This window comes from Schistocerca nitens, chromosome 4 (assembly GCF_023898315.1).
Source record: "Schistocerca nitens isolate TAMUIC-IGC-003100 chromosome 4, iqSchNite1.1, whole genome shotgun sequence".
Lineage (NCBI taxonomy): Eukaryota > Metazoa > Arthropoda > Insecta > Orthoptera > Acrididae > Schistocerca > Schistocerca nitens.
The window spans coordinates 196,634,149-196,646,345 of NC_064617.1; the positions used below are offsets into that span (position 1 = coordinate 196,634,149).

The 12,197-nt window shown below is 44.3% G+C and overlaps 1 protein-coding gene across 3 annotated transcripts in view; it reads left to right on the forward strand.

Annotated features, from left to right (window-relative positions):
• The window catches only part of LOC126253247 (uncharacterized protein K02A2.6-like), a 307,108-nt gene that overhangs the window by 224,956 nt on the left and 69,955 nt on the right, over positions 1-12,197 (forward strand). The gene's annotated exons all lie outside the window — the stretch shown is intronic.

A 12,197-nucleotide genomic window follows, 5' to 3' on the forward strand; every position in this document is an offset into this window, starting at 1 on the left:
TTTACTAAGAAGACTGTCACGCAAACGAAAATAATTTGGTAATTCGACAACGTGTGTTTTGCAGATGTATACCAGTGAGCTATTTCCTTCGGCAACGTAATTTCTTTAACAGACAGCGTGCATGTGTTCGATGTTTCCAGGCTTGCCCAGAGTTGCTTGACAGGCTCATAATTAACTCACTGTGCTTCACGTCGAACATTAGGAAGCCGTAAATAGGCGCCCGGTATGTACGTCATTAGGGAAACGAAAAAGGCCCCGATCCACAGCGCCTCTCAGCAAAATCCTGCGAGCAGGCGACTGTGAAGGAGAGGAAAGTTCTCGGTGGAGTAACCGGAACAGAACGGACAACGCGCAGTTTGCGTTCCGCCCTGCGGCTCGTGCAATCCGCCTGGCTAGCAGCCGGTTTGGCCGGCATGCGCACCTCAAGAAGTGCTGTGCTCTCCGCCATCATGTCATTACCTCTTCGCTACAGCCTCCCCCGCACCATAATCATCGGTCTTCTTTTATTCTTTAACGGTTCTCAACATCGGTTTTCGGTGTTGAAGCTGCTATTCTTGTTCACGACAGTACTCGCTTGGATTACTAAGGAGCAATAACGCGTTGTTATAATCGAAATGAAATTGCTTTAAGTGTAGGACCACAAACGTATTTTCGGCTTACTGCGATTCCTCGGACTCACTCTAAGAAAGTATTAGTTGATCACAATCAAACGTTCTTTGTGTATTTCTCTCCCTCAACCTCTAGTCGAAGTGTGCTAATATTACTGTAGGGATTCTCATGCTGTCAGTCGGATTTCTCGTAAGATGAAAATTTTGTTTACATTGTCTCGTTACACAACATACAAAACTCTGCTCTTAGCCGGCCGTGGTGGTCAAGCGGTTAAAGGCGCTACAGTCTGGAACCGCGCGACCGCTACGGTCGCAGGTTCGAATCCTGCCTCGGGCATGGATGTGTGTGATGTCCTTAGGTTAGTTAGGTTTAATTAGTTCTAAGTTCTAGGGGACTGATGACCTTAGAAGTTAAGTCCCATAGTGCTCAGAGCCATTTGAACCATTTGAACTCTGCTCTTAGCGTGGCACGCTTCTGAATAAATTGTAAGAGTTGTTCAAAGCCGGCCGGTGTGGCCGAGTTAGGCGCTTCAGTCTGGAACCGTGCGACCGCTAAGGTCACAGGTTCGAATCCTGCTTCGGGCATGGATGTATGTGATGTCCTTAGCTTAGTTAAGTTTAAGTAGTTCTAAGTTCTAGGGGACTAATGACCTCAGATGTTAAGCCCCATAGTGCTCAGAGCCATCAGTTGTACAAACAGCTGTGAATTGTGAAGACAAAACAGAAGGGGCATCTCAATAATACATTGTCATTACCACCATTTAACTAAATTTGATGTTACAGTAACTGTTGCCTTTATTCTTGAAAATGTCTGCTGGCACATGCATTCTGACCACTGCATCTGCATCTACACTCTGCAAACAACTGTGATGTCCATTTCGGAAGGCACTTCCCATTGTACCAGTTATTAAGGCTTCCTTGCGTTCCTTTCACGTATGGACCGCGAGAAGAATTATTCTTTAAACACCTCCGTGTGTTCTGGAATTAGTCTAATCTTGTATTTGCGATCTCTACAGGAGCGAAGCATAGGGGGTGTGGTATATTCTTAGATTACTCAAAGCTCGTTCTTGAAACTCTCTAAGTAGGCACTCACGGGATAGTTTGCACCCATCTTCAAACGCCTGTCAGTTTACTTTTCCAACTGTTGACCAGTTCGTGCGGCTTCTGAATCGACAGATAACAGTTAGCTCTAGTTTTTGTGCGGATGAACCTTAAACCAAATATCTCATATTCATTTAATGAAAATGAGACATGCCTGTTGATAGCATCGGTAGTTATTAAGATTATGATTTTCGGCGTTCCACCATATGGGAGCGGCACCGTTTCGTTGTGACTGGTGACAGTTAAAAACTTCCCCAGGGATCTGTGTAGTTTTTGCGTAGAATAAACCCGCCTTCGTCTTTACTCGGTAACTGATCGCAGTAGCAGAAGGACTAACAGCCTTTGTTCCCGGCTAGAGCACTGACGGCATCATTAAAGGAGCGTGAAAGTGCTGGCCCAAGGCGCACGCGGCCGTATGCTGGTCCGCTATTACCTTGGAAACAGTTGTGGTATGTGTATCAGTCCTTGTCCTCGCCCCCGGAGAAAACGCTTGGAATACGCAGCACTTTCAGAAGTTTAAGAATATTGAATACAGAGACGCCTGAAATAAATTATTCACCAAGGGTATATTATATATAGTAGCTGACAGAGTTAGGCCATTTACGTCTGAGACGATATTCAGCAAATCATTATTTACATTAAAGAAATTTAATGCAAATCAACCAATGTGAAGCAACAAGCAATCCCAGCTCGAACGTTGATGAACTCAAACTGTCTCCCTTCTTTAAGCTGTGTCCTGTTATTTCAATTACGGTAGGTGAACTGGCATGATACGAAACAATTATAGGTGGTTGTGACTTCTGTTTATGCTCTATATGTTGTTCAAAATACACGTTTAGCTCAGAAGGTACGCATAAAACATTATCCGAAATTGTGCTAAACGCATTCTCTGTTAGTTATTTCAAGCGTGAGCCCACTCGAACAGTAAACGGTTGTGAAAACACACTCTTAGCAAGAAATAATCCTGAGCTAGTAACGCCATCGAAACGGGTACAGGTATTAGTGAACGCAGGATTGTCGTAGCGAGACTGATAACCGTAACTCCCAAATCCACCAAAAATAAACGAAATATTTATATATTCAAAAAAGCAGATAAAAATTCGTTTGACGCCTTCCTGAGAGACAATCTCCACTCCTTCCAAATTAACAAGTCATGATGTGGCTTGAATTCAAAGAAATAGTATAGACAGCACTTGAGGCGGAGCTGATCCCTATGGTACACAAAGCAGGTCAGAACACTGTTGCAGAAACAACGAAAAAAAGCATGCCAAATTTAAACGAATGCAAAACCGCCAAGATTGCCGATCTTTTACAAAAGCTCGAAATTTAGCGCGGGCTTCAATGCGAGATGCTTATATTTATTTCAACAGCGAAACTTTGTCTCGAAGCCTGGCGGAAAATCCAAAGAGATTCTGGTCGTTTGTAAGTTATGCTAGCAGCAAGACATAACAATGCCTTCTCTACGCGCAATAGAAACACTACCGATGACAGCGCTGCTGAAGCGGAGTTACCAAACGCAGCCGTCTGAAATTTCTTCACCAAAGAAGGCGAAATAAATGTTCCAGAGCAGCTGCCAACATGAGTAATTTAGAAGTTCTTGGAGTACTGAAGCCGTTTAATCACTTAATAAACGCAAGTCTTCCGGTCCTGATTGTATGCCAATTAGGTTCCTTTCAGAGTATGCTGATGCTATAGCTCCATACTTTTATCATACACAGCCTGTCGCTCGACTAATGAATCGCACCCAAGACTGGAAAGTTGCACAGGTCACGCCAATATTCAAGAAAGGCGGTAGCAGTCATCCACTAAATTACAGGCCCATGTGATTAACGTAGATATACAGCAGGATTTTGGAATATACATTGTGCTCGAACATTATGAATTAATTCGAAGAGAACGGTCTATTGACACATCGTCAACACGAATTTAGGAAACATCGTTCGTGTGAGACAGTAGTAGCTCTTCACTCACATGAAGTGTTGTGTGTTATCAGCAGAGGATTTCAGGTTGATTATGTATTTCTAGATTTCTGGAGGGCTTTTGACACCGTACCTCACAAGCGGCTTGTAATCAAATTGCGTGCGTGTGGAATATTGTTTCAGTTATGCAACTAGATTCGTGATTTCCTGTCAGAGAGGTCACAGTTTGTAGCAATTGACTGAAAGTCATTGAGTAATACAGAAGTGATTTCTGGCGTTCTCCAAGGTAGTGTTATATGCCCTTTGTTGTTCCTTATATAAACTATTTAGGAGATAAACTGAACACCCGTTTTAGGTTGTTTGCAGATGGTATTCAAGTCATCAGAAGATCAAAACCAATTGCAAAACGACTTAGGTAAGATATCTGTATGGTCTAAAATTGGCAGCTGACATTAACTAATGAAAACGGTGAGATTATCCACACGAGTGCTAAAAGGAATATGTTAAACTTCGGTTACACAATAAATCAATCAAGTCTAGAGGCTGTAAATTCAGCTCAAAACGAAGGAATTACAAGTACGAACAACTTAAATTGGAAACAACTCCCAGAAAATGTTGTGGGGGAAAGGTGAACCAAAGACTGCGTTTTATTTGCAGAACACTTAGGAGATACAACAGATCTAAAGAGCCTGCCTACACTACGATTGTCCGTCCTCTTATTCCATTTTGGGAAAACATCTGAATTATCACGTTTGTTTAGAGTGGTGTTCAAATTTCCGTCCGGCAATGCATGTTTATGTTTCCCTTGGTTTTGCTATATCCATTGCGGTGAATGCAGTGGTTCCCGCAACAAGAGCATCGCCCATTTCTTCCACTAACAGTGTTCATCCGAGCTAGAACTCCGTGTGAGTGACCTCAACGCTGGTGGGATCGTAATTTCATCTTTCCTGATTAACATACAACCCTTTCTAAACTGCTTACATCACACTTAATGAGCTTGTATTTTATGTTCTGCTGAAAGTCCGCTCTCATATTCCCTATTAGAAGTTCTATACAGTCTTTGGGCATAATTCTTGTTTCCGCGAAGGTGGTTAATTCTTTTACTATAACTGTTTATATTGTTTGAAGGAAAAACGTTTTGACCGTTCTGTGATAGACTTTAGCTATTTTCGATTTGCTGTTGGATTAAGGACTCTCCAGCCTCCTCCACAATTCGGTATCTTCACCTTACGTTTCCAAATATGCCTGGCCTGTTTCGTGATGTCGTCTACTTCTGGTCCATTATATTGTGTAGGTAGTTTCCATCTCAAGAAATCCGTCAAAGAATTACTTCTGCATGGAAAAGAAAAAGATACTATTGGAACGTCAAGTCAGTGGACGTTTCAGCGTCCGAGTGTTATCTTATTCCAAGGTCGCGGTGAAGTCCCAAGCCGTGTTTAGCGAGTCACGTCCTCCGCGTCGTGAAGCGCACGAGAGGCTGGGAAGACCCGGCTTTAACATGGTCGCCGCGGCCAGACGCTGGGGTAATCACCGCCAGGTTATTCGTTAGACGTGGACTGTTTGTGTCCGTGCCAGTTCCGGGGTGCAGCTATTTTTATGTAATTTAGCTCTCACAGAACCTGCAGAGCTCTTCGTCGCGCCTTCTGTACCATACGATCGAAGAAGGCACGATGTCCGTACGCCCTCTAGTGTTCGGTGGCCACAGTTCAGGAATAAAACGGGAGTTCATGAGAGTGTCCATGCGAAGCTCAATGCACAGAAATCGGTATTCTAAATCTCCGATGACTGGGTTCGGTAATGAGTGAACACTGAGAGAATGAAAACTATTGATAAAGGGGTCGGCAGAAGAAAGTACAAACTCGCAATTTCGCATGGATTACCTGTTGCGTTATCGAATTCACTATATGCTGGTAACAGATAGTATCATTTTTACAACTTGAAAGAGTTGTCTACTATATACATTGTTTTATTTTATATAAGTTCTTGTCTTTGCTTTAACCCAGTGAGTCAAAATGATGCTCCCATATGTTAGCACTTTTTCCCACCGACACTTTCAGTCGGATTACAAAGACTCAATCAGGAGCAAAAAGGTAAGCCAATATATTGACGAAAAAGTGAAACTTTGAACAGCCTGCGGGTCAAAATACTTATACAGCTTTCCTTGTCTGTGGCATCTGCTCCATAAGAATGCAGCACACTTCGGAAAAACATTAAGGAACGCCGACTTCCAATATCTTAACAATTGAAATTTGACTGGCGCTGTAAATAGCTCAATTATCAGATCTCGAAGAATGTTGTTGATGGGATGTGCTCTAATGGCACAGCTACAGTTCCGAAGGAACGTCCAGTAGTGGTTAGGCTCAGACGATTTGCACGGATGCCATTCTGCCAAATTGTGGGATTTGGTGTTGGGAAGGAGAGGGGTGTAGAGTGTTGGTGAGGGGGAAGAAAATAGTATTGCTGTTCACCTTCTTCCCCAACCCACATTCCTTACGAGGCTTTCTGTTGGTAGGTACTGTTATTCGTGACGACTCCCATGAATTATCGTGTGTCGCGAAAGTAAATATGAATGTAGTGGCAACGTAGGAACTCAGGAATGTGAACTGGTGCAAGAACGCTGTATTGACAAAACTGAGTCACCCCCTGAAGGCTATTTCACAAGGGCAATCACAGTATTAACGGTTCGCGGTGTGACGCACCGACACTTCTGTGAAGGACGCGCCTGGAGATACGAGAGCTCACAACCCAATTTTCGCTGCTATTAGCATGTCATTAACAGGAGGAAAGATGGCGTTCGAACTTGTATAGTTACGAGTTATTCTCACATAACACGTCTTATTCTCACATAACAAATGTTATTCGTGTGTAATGTATTCTGTTAAGCCCCTTCGTAAGATGTTTCCATTTCTGTCGAAATATGTCTGTTGTGGCCTGTGATCTATACGGATTAACAGAGACGAGAAAATTCAGTAGAGATTACAATGTGACAGTATCACTCCTGCAATTGATCCTACTTCATTGGCTGCATTCCATCGATTATTTATCCTCGTTTTTGTTGTCCAGTTGGAGACGCTTACAGTGGCTCTTGGCAAACATTGAGCGATGAGAAACTAAATAACTACGTTTCACAACACTTAGGCAGTTTCTGTTTTACTACTGAGGTGTAAAATATGAGACAGCTGTATAGTAGACCTTTTATTTAGTATCGATAATGTGTCTTTTGTTGAGAAAGAAAATTCACTTTGAGTTCTTGTAAGAAATGAGGTACTCGTTTTTAAACTACCTTTCCAGTAGACTGCACATCGAAAATTGATGGACGAAAGTGAATAAAAGCTACTTCGAAACTGAAACATCCCCGAGAACGCGTCCATTGTATGTTCAGTATGAAATAATTCCACTGCTTCATTCGGAAGGCCTATGAGATTGTATTAGCGTCAGTGTTGTGCATGTTGGGATATTTGGTCTTATTAGCTAGCCTTCACCCCAAACTTTCTAGACATTTGTGTGTGCGTGGTTGTCTGGTGCGTTGGCGAGTGAAAGTAGTCCGAACGACTGGCCGGCAGTATTATTCCGATGTATCTCGAGGGCAGCTGGAACTCTTGGAACTTAACCACAGACAGGTATACGCCGAAACTTAACCACAGGCAGGTATACGCCGAAAAACGCCTGCTTGTCTGTAGTTTGTAGATTTAAAGGCTGCAGCAGAAGTCGCAGTTGCATTGTATCTCACAGTGGCAAAGTGGTTACCGAGACATCGTCGACGATGTGCTTAACCATAACCTTCATGCCTTTCGTTTTTTTTTATCCCCACAATTATTCTCGTCAATGGCGATGTCTGCCTGCATTGACCACGCATTGATATGGCCTGCTACATGAAGAATGCATTGGAAAACTATGTATACGTAACAACACTAGATGCTGTAGCTTTATGCGAGGCCAGGATGTTACTTCACTACAGATGCAACAAAAGTTACAAAGAGCTCAAAAAGTGACTAGTTATATCATTAGCACTGGTGTTAGTGATACGCATACTCCTTACTGGAGCTTGACTACCACTCTGTTTTACTTTTCTGTTGACGTCTTCGGAGACGTTGTTTCTAATACACACATATTTGTCTTCCCCAACACTTCGTGTATCTGTAATGTTCATTCCGTTGCTGATTGTGTGTGAGGGGGTGGGTGGGTGAGTGGGTGGGTGGGTGCGGGGAAGGCTTGGGTGAAGCGAGGAGTGGGGGGGGGGGAGATGGGAAATGTGTAGTCCTGGTGTTCTGTTTTCCACTCTGATTTCGGTTTTTCTGAATTTTAGGAAGTACTGAGCAATAGTTGAAACATGTAGTCTCTACATACAATAAAATGATTATATGAAACTCAGTTAAGAATCCATTAAGCATTTGTCCCCCTGTCATAGTTAAACCTGTCAGTCTCTTAACTGGTAATATTTAATGCTGTGAACAAGGTAGCATCACCGATTTAGCCTCTTATAATCATCGGTCAGTAGTACATGTACTTCTTCCCAAGTTTAAAATGATATGTGTTCGATGCCCGTGAAACAAATATTTTCCACAGCCCATTTCACATAATCCCAAATTTTGTGAGCGGCGGGTTAACGTTGAGCAGGACAGGGATCGGGGTTCCAATGCAAGCGCATCTGTATTTCCATAAACTGGCCGATAGTGGTAGCCATGTGCGAAGTTTCAGGAGAGCCGTGTTTCAGGAGAGGTTTAAAACGATAATCACATCAGTACCAATACAAAGCCTATTTTCCTGTTACCGACATCGTTATGCCATATACTGAGCAGTGGTTTAAGTAATAAGGTACACTCCTGGAAATTGAAATAAGAACACCGTGAATTCATTGTCCCAGGAAGGGACACATTCCTGGGGTCAGATACATCACATGATCACACTGACAGAACCACAGGCACATAGACACAGGCAACAGAGCATGCACAATGTCGGCACTAGTACGGTGTGTATCCACCTTTCGCAGTAATGCAGGCTGCTATTCTCCCATGGAGACGATCGTAGAGATGCTGGATGTAGTCCTGTGGAACGGCTTGCCATGCCATTTCCACCTGGCGCCTCAGTTGGACCAGCGTTCGTGCTGGACGTGCAGACCGCGTGAGACGACGCTTCATCCAGTCCCAAACATGCTCAATGGGGGACAGATCCGGAGATCTTGCTAGCCAGGGTAGTTGACTTACACCTTCTAGAGCACGTTGGGTGGCACGGGATACATGCGGATGTGCATTGTCCTGTTGGAACAGCAAGTTCCCTTGCCGGTCTAGGAATGGTAGAACGATGGGTTCGATGACGGTTTGGATGTACCGTGCACTATTCAGTGTCCCCTCGACGATCACCAGTGGTGTACGGCCAGTGTAGGAGATCGCTCCCCACACCATGATGCCGGGTGTTGGCCCTGTGTGCCTCGGTCGTATGCAGTCCTGATTGTGGCGCTCACCTGCACGGCGCCAAACACGCATACGACCATCATTGGCACCAAGGCAGAAGCGACTCTCATCGCTGAAGACGACACGTCTCCATTCGTCCCTCCATTCACGCCTGTCGCGACACCACTGGAGGCGGGCTGCACGATGTTGGGGCGTGAGCGGAAGACGGCCTAACGGTGTGCGGGACCGTAGCCCAGCTTCATGGAGACTGTTGCGAATGGTCCTCGCCGATACCCCAGGAGCAACAGTGTCCCTAATTTGCTGGGAAGTGGCGGTGCGGTCCCCTACGGCACTGCGTAGGATCCTACGGTCTTGGCGTGCATCCGTGCGTCGCTGCGGTCCGGTCCCAGGTCGACGGGCACGTGCACCTTCCGCCGACCACTGGCGACAACATCGATGTACTGTGGAGACCTCACGCCCCACGTGTTGAGCAATTCGGCGGTACGTCCACCCGGCCTCCCGCATGCCCACTATACGCCCTCGCTCAAAGTCCGTCAACTGCACATACGGTTCACGTCCACGCTGTCGCGGCATGCTACCAGTGTTAAAGACTGCGATGGAGCTCCGTATGCCACGGCAAACTGGCTGACACTGACGGCGGCGGTGCACAAATGCTGCGCAGCTAGCGCCATTCGACGGCCAACACCGCGGTTCCTGGTGTGTCCGCTGTGCCGTGCGTGTGATCATTGCTTGTACAGCCCTCTCGCAGTGTCCGGAGCAAGTATGGTGGGTCTGACACACCAGTGTCAATGTGTTCTTTTTTCCATTTCCATTTCCATGTAGTCCTGTGGAACGGCTTGCCATGCCATTTCCACCTGGCGCCTCAGTTGGACCAGCGTTCGTGCTGGACGTGCAGACCGCGTGAGACGACGCTTCATCCAGTCCCAAACATGCTCAATGGGGGACAGATCCGGAGATCTTGCTGGCCAGGGTAGTTGACTTACACCTTCTAGAGCACGTTGGGTGGCACGGGATACATGCGGATGTGCATTGTCCTGTTGGAACGGCATTTGGTGCCGTGTATCAGGTGGTTTAAAATGTAGTTGTGAATACAGCCATTCTCTATCGACGATCGCTTGCTACTCTCTCAAATATTGGTATGGATCTATTATCAAAGTGAGTGAGAAGCTGTTTCTCTACACCTATTCAAACCCCACGCTACGATCTCATTTGCGTTTGCAATCTTAGAAAGGACGATTCCACAACAAAATGGTTTTGTAACTCACAGAAATTAGAAAGAATTTCGGAGTTACTGAATGTTTTCTTCCCAGTGCTGCTATCTCATCCAGGCCAAATTTCTGTTACAGCACACGATGCGTTTTGACATTCTGGTGGACAGCTTCGGCCTTTGTAGAACATGTTTTCCTGTAGACATTCCCACTTATTTTGCGACTTAAATTCTAAGATTTTTTGATTGGTGTCCAAACTACTGCCAAAGCCTGCAGGAATACTTCGTCTAATATGTAGCCTGTGCGATTTAGATCACAGTGGTTATAACATAGTCCAATGTCTGATGCGATTACTAAGGTAATCTGTGCAGTATCTGCTTGCGTTTCACCTTTCCTTCGAACTCTTGGCATCCAGAGACAGAGCACGAGAATGAGTGATTATCTAGTGAGTCGTATCAGCTGAACTTGAAGTAAATAATAATAATAATAATAATTCTTTGGACCACTTCGAACATTCATTCAGGATACTTTAATATCTTATCCAGATCGTAAGCATTATCGGATTTAAGTAAGACCATTTTAGACCAAATGGCTTATTAGCTATCTTTCTAAAATTCCTTAAGTCATCTCTTTCCATGTAAGATCTCAGAAGCACTGATAGCAGAATCTTTTATTATATATCGATATTGCCACATTCAAGCAAAGAATGCGCCATTATTGTATGTTATAACAGTCTCTTATGGTATCGCAGTTATTTGCTTAGACTGGGCACCGAGATTTTCGTTTCTTATCCATCCCCACTTTACATAAGTTTACAGTTTTCCTACATTACTTGGAGGATAGGTTCTTCAGTTGAATGAAAGAATATTGAAAGAAGAATAACAGAATAACAGGGATGTTGGTCCTGGGTGATGTTTCGAAGTATTTAGCTTTCATTTGACACGTATTGTACATGTGCGGCAGCAATAGACGCGAACATATTTCTGTTTTTCTTTATAATATTCAGACATGTCGTGATTAGCTGATTAAAAATGTAACTTAAACATTTCGAGACAGTTATCGCCCCATCTCGAACGTATGTATCACATTCGAGAAATAGATGCTTAACAGCAAGGACAACAACGCGGCACTGAACTAGAGACGCCCTCGTCGCATCGTGTATGAGGCAGTTACAATTAAAGACATCAGACACAGAAATCGTGAGGGATCCTTATCAGCAGATACTGTACCGATTGTGATACAAGTTACTGCACTGCACGAATTTTTGGCCGCCTGCGTCCAAGTATCGGTGAGAAATCCAGACATAATTCGAACAGTTAGCCATGCTATTAGCACGACAATGCCAGAGAAAGCTGGTGATGAAATCGCCCTAGATTGCATTACTGATTGCTACACTACGACTAGCCCGGCGTGTATCGGTATTTCGAAACCTTGTAGTACGTGGTTGCACCACAAGATAATGATTTTGTAGGCGATACTGGGAATTTGTAGCCAACGGATATAATGGCCTGTAATGATGGAAAAGATCGACTTTGCATGCTACTTTAATATCTCTGTAGTTTGTAAAGATTCGGATTATCACCACAACCTTCCTTTCAAGGATTTGGCTGTTGCCTGTTACGAACGCTGAAACGAAAACATTCCCATCTCTTGCAAGGTCTTGCAATATCTGTTTGCACCACAGCCCTGTAACGAGATAGTTTTACACCAGACTTACTGGAAGTTGGTTGCCCTCGACAGCCGGAATTCACGGCCGTAGCCTGAAAGCGGAAGACAGCCTTACATGAAGAGAAACTTGCCGGTTCCCGTAGATCACAGGTTACATTAATGAACATTTGTTTTTGTGACGCTTTAGCTCCACGTCTACAGTTGTGTCATTAGAGAGACGAAACAGTTTATTATTTTCAGACAGGGATGTGATTATTGGTTATATCGTTTTTAAATGAACGT